This window comes from Biomphalaria glabrata, chromosome 6, assembly GCF_947242115.1.
Source record: "Biomphalaria glabrata chromosome 6, xgBioGlab47.1, whole genome shotgun sequence".
In the NCBI taxonomy this organism is placed as follows: Eukaryota; Metazoa; Mollusca; class Gastropoda; family Planorbidae; genus Biomphalaria; species Biomphalaria glabrata.
The window spans coordinates 35,539,395-35,544,831 of NC_074716.1; positions in this window are offsets into that span (position 1 = coordinate 35,539,395).

Below are 5,437 nucleotides of genomic sequence, written 5' to 3' on the forward strand. Positions count from 1 at the left end.
AGGTACAAAGTCAGTAGTAGGCTCTATCTCACTAGTAAGGTACAAAGTCAGTAGTAGGCCCTATCTCACTAGTAAGCTACAAAGTCAGTAGTAGGCCCTATCTCACTAGTAAGGTACAAAGTCAGTAGTAGGCCCTATCAGACTAGTAAGGTACAAAGTCAGTAGTAGGCTCTATCTCACTAGTAAGGTACAAAGTCAGTAGTAGGCTCTATCTCACTAGTAAGGTACAAAGTCAGTAGTAGGCTCTATCTCACTAGTAAAGTACAAAGTCAGTAGTAGGTCCTATCAGACTAGTAAGGTACAAAGTCAGTAGTAGGCTCTATCTCACTAGTAAGGTACAAGTCAGTAGTAGGCTCTATCTCACTAGTAAGGTACAAAGTCAGTAGTAGGCTCTATCTCACTAGTAAAGTACAAAGTCAGTAGTAGGCCCTATCAGACTAGTAAGGTACAAAGTCAGTAGTAGGCTCTATCTCACTAGTAAGGTACAAAGTCAGTAGTAGGCTCTATCTCACTAGTAAGGTACAAAGTCAGTAGTAGGCTCTATCTCACTAGTTAAGTACAAAGTCAGTAGTAGGCTCTATCTCACTAGTAAAGTACAAAGTCAGAAGTAGGCTCTATCTCACTAGTAAGGTACAAAGTCAGAAGTAGGCTCTATCTCACTAGTAAAGTACAAAGTCAGAAGTAGGCTCTATCTCACTAGTAAGGTACAAAGTCAGAAGTAGGCTCTATCTCACTAGTTAAGTACAAAGTCAGAAGTAGGCTCTATCTCACTAGTAAAGTACAAAGTCAGTAGTAGGCCCTATCAGACTAGTAAGGTACAAAGTCAGTAGTAGGCTCTATCTCACTAGTAAGGTACAAAGTCAGTAGTAGGCTCTATCAGACTAGTAAGGTACAAAGTCAGTAGTAGGCTCTATCTCACTAGTTAAGTACAAAGTCAGTAGTAGGCTCTATCTCACTAGTAAAGTACAAAGTCAGAAGTAGGCTCTATCTCACTAGTTAAGTACAAAGTCAGTAGTAGGCTCTATCTCACTAGTAAAGTACAAAGTCAGTAGTAGGCTCTATCTCACTAGTAAGGTACAAAGTCAGAAGTAGGCTCTATCTTACTAGTAAGGTACAAAGTCAGTAGTAGGCTCTATCTCACTAGTAAAGTACAAAGTCAGAAGTAGGCTCTATCTCACTAGTAAGGTACAAAGTCAGTAGTAGGCTCTATCTCACTAGTAAGGTACAAAGTCAGAAGTAGGCTCTATCTCACTAGTAAGGTACAAAGTCAGAAGTAGGCTCTATCTCACTAGTAAGGTACAAAGTCAGTAGTAGGCTCTATCTCACTAGTAAGGTACAAAGTCAGTAGTAGGCTCTATCTCACTAGTAAGGTACAAAGTCAGAAGTAGGCTCTATCTCACTAGTAAGGTACAAAGTCAGTAGTAGGCTCTATCTCACTAGTAAGGTACAAAGTCAGAAGTAGGCTCTATCAGACTAGTAAGGTACAAAGTCAGAAGTAGGCCCTATCAGACTAGTAAGGTACAAAGTCAGTAGTAGGCCCCATCAGACTAGTAAGCTACAAAGTCAGCAGTAGGCCCTATCAGACTAGTAAGGTACAAAGTCAGTAGTAGGCCCTATCAGACTAGTAAGGTACAAAGTAAGTAGTAGGCCCTATCAGACTAGTAAGGTACAAAGTCAGTAGTAGGCCCTATCAGACTAGTAAGGTACAAAGTCAGAAGTAGGCCCTATCAGACTAGTAAGGTACAAAGTCAGTAGTAGGCCCTATCAGACTAGTAAGGTAGTAAACAGAACTAGATTAAATGGAAGGAGAAGTTAAAAAGTGTGTTTTTTAATTCCAACCATGTCCTATACAAATCTATTTGATGTTCACTAAATTTTGTAATCTGTTGGCTGAAGGAAACTTAGATTTGTATTTCATTACAAAGGTTTATAAAGTAATTGAGAAAAAAAGGGCACTAAGCATGTTTGTACAATCTATAAATTTAATTAAAACTTTTCCCAGTGTCCCAGGTGTATCAGCAATCATTGTGATTCTCAAACCATTCAGTCACTGCATAACAATGTTTCCATTTCCATTCAATTAAACAGGAGCTACTGGGGGGGGGGGGGATAAAAATCTTGAATACTTAACTAATGATTTTTATTACAACTCATGGTGAACGTGAAAGTTTTCTAATTAATTATGTCAGGTAAATGTCCAATACTGATTTAAATATAAGATTTTGTATTAATTGGCCTGAATGACTAGAGGGTTAATTTGAATGCAACCACTTGTTGGAATGATTGGATCTTCTAATCTAGTTGAAAGGATTGTATCTTCTAATCTAGTTGGGATTATTGTATTTTCTAGTCTAGTTTGAAGGATGGCATCTACAATCTAGTTGGAATGATTGTATATTCTAATCTAGTTTGAAGGATTGCATCTTCAATCTAGTTGGAGTGATTGGATCTTCTAATTTAGTTGGAAGGATTGGATCTTCTAATTTAGTTGGAAGGATTGGATCTTCTAATTTAGTTGGAAGGATTGGATCTTCTAATTTAGTTGGAAGGATTGGATCTTCTAATTTAGTTGGAAGGATTGGATCTTCTAATTTAGTTGGATGTTAAAGCAAACTTACTTTGACACTTTACATTTATTTTTGGATGTGTCTATTTGACCTCTCACCTAATTACCATGTTTCTATTTGACCTCTCACCTAATTACCATGTTTCTATTTGACCTCTCACCTAATAACTATATTTGCTAAATAGTAATCACTCACATTCCATGACAATTGTTAATATTGTTCAAGTGCATACAGCTATGAGTGTTGATAAAGCTCAGACAATATTCTTTGTTGAGTGTTGATAAAGCTTATACAAAGTTGATTGTTAAAGCTAAAGCTATGTTAAGTGTTGATAAAGGTCACAATATGTTGAGTATGGTAAAGTTCATACTATAAGTATTGACATAGTTCAAACAATGCCAAGTAAAAATTTAATGTGTTTTTTTTTCTATTCATTAATTGGAAAATTTTATTTCTATACTAAGATCAGGTTATTGCCTTCAAATTATTAGTGGAATCATTCAGTCGTTATATGATCAAGATTTTCCACACTGTAAGTTGAAATGAAAGATGATTTCTTAACAGAAAGAAATGTTGAGACTAAACTAAATAAACTCAGGCTGTACAAATGTTGAGACTAAACTAAATAAACTCAGGCTGTACAAATGTTGAGACTAAACTAAAGAAACTCAGGCTGTACAAATGTTGAGACTAAACTAAAGAAACTCAGGCTGTACAAATGTTGAGACTAAACTAAAGAAACTCAGGCTGTACAAATGTTGAGACTAAACTAAAGAAACTCAGGCTGTACAAATGTTCTAAAATTAATGTGAACATCAAGAGTAAACATACAATTTTTGTGCAATAAAATAGACATTTACAAAGCCCGAACAGAATTGAGGTTTAAGCCTTAAAAAAACATGACACTTCCCATGTGTTAGCAAAGCTTTTAGAAGTGATTCTGAAAACTCAAAGAAAGGATCTCAATGTTTACATTTTCTGCAGAAGATTTTTTGTGTCATGTGGTTTTTAAATTGTGATTATTTCTTTTCCATTTTGATCATAATTTTATAATTTATAAGTTAAAGCTGCAAAAACTAATGATTGACATTATTTTAAATTATTATTCCTTTTTAGTTTTTCATAAATCTTTGCATTACAGTCTATGTGTTGACCATTATGACTAAAAGCAATGTCTGTGTCTGACTGTCTCAAAGAGAGTAGGATTGAAAAGTTTGCTTCAATTTGAACAAGAATTTGTTATCAATATTTACTGTCTACAAAAAAGTACTTGTTAACCAATAAATATTATCTACCCACCTTTACCATCACCTATTCCTAAGTCTGTTGGACCGTTGGGGTACTACCCAAGATTTGTTGACCATTCTTCTACATTTCTCTTTGACTCTTACATTGGACAAAAGAAATTGTAGTTTTACTTTTCTATCAAATACAAACACTAGCTATGCAATACTAAGTCTTTAAAATAGTAATTTCTTGATATAATCAGTTGGCCTAAATGGTCTTTTGTAGCCAAGGGTCAAAGTGGCATGTAACTAATAGATAAGGCAGACAACTCTTATTTTGTTAGACGTTTTAGTTCCTTCCAGCTTACCTCTCTTTCTTTGTCTCTCGCTAACCCTCCAACTAAAGAGCTAGTGAGGAGGATCAAAGCAGTGGAATGGACATGATGGAGAGAGATACAAGGTAGCACCTACTAATGAGGAGATTCGAAATGTGGCCCCATGATGACTTGCTAACTACTAAAACTTTATGGTGATATCAAATGGTTCCTTGAGCTCTCTAGGACCTTCCTTCAAGAAACATCACCAGGAAAAAGAAGACGGGGCAAAAAGAAAGAGCGATAGAAAGACAACATAAAAGAAAGGATGGGTCTATGATTAAAGGCAAAAGACGGGAATGGAGAAAGACGGTCGACAGATCATGTGTGGTTTCAAACAATTCAACAGACAATGTGAAAGTGAACCCTCCATAATACAAGAATATAGTGCTTTGTGCATTTATTTATATCATTTGAAACAAAAAAATAATATTTTTAGCGGCCGAAAGGGGAAAAGTTTTGTGTGAAATGTCTGTCCTCTGTCCGTCCGTCCCACTTAGATCTCGTAAACTGGAAAAGATAGTGAAAATCAGACATCATAATATTTTAGTCCATTCAAAGTTCTGATGCAACGGCTACTTTTTCTTTTCTAAATTAAATCACTTATGCAAGCAGTTTTTTCATAAAAATACACCACTTTTACAACTATTCACTATTAATTGTAAAAAACACTGGAGTCTCTTTAGTATGGGTGAGGGGAACTTGCCAAATTTGTAACCACATTTATGCAAACAGTTTTTGATTTTTTGTCCAAACAAATTATTTTTTTTACATTTGTATTGTTAAGTTAGTTCTGTCATACTAATTACTACATTTACACGAAAAAAAATTGATATATGATAAGCTTTATCAACACTCAACAAAGAATATTGTCTGAATGTTCTCTAACTAAATACACATTCTTCATTTGGCATCAGGAGTGTGATTTATCGAGGGAATACCAGAGTTGAAAGTTTAGTGGCTCCCCTCTTAAGATAAGATAATCTACAGAAGCCCAGTAGAGGATATAATCTCCGAGATGAATCGACCATACTGAACAGCTCCATTTTCCCGTTGAAGCAGTTTCTGCAGACTCAATGTCTAAACCCCACAAGCAGGCCAGAGGCTAGCATTCGTTGTCAGAGGTGAGTATTGAGTTGATAGCTAGAACAAGTTTTGAAACTGGCACTATTGTAAATTCACATCATAGGTAGACAATTGTTGTATCCATTACTTCAGCGAGAGTAGCATTTAATTTTTTTAATAGACTGAGGAGAATTAATAGGAGATA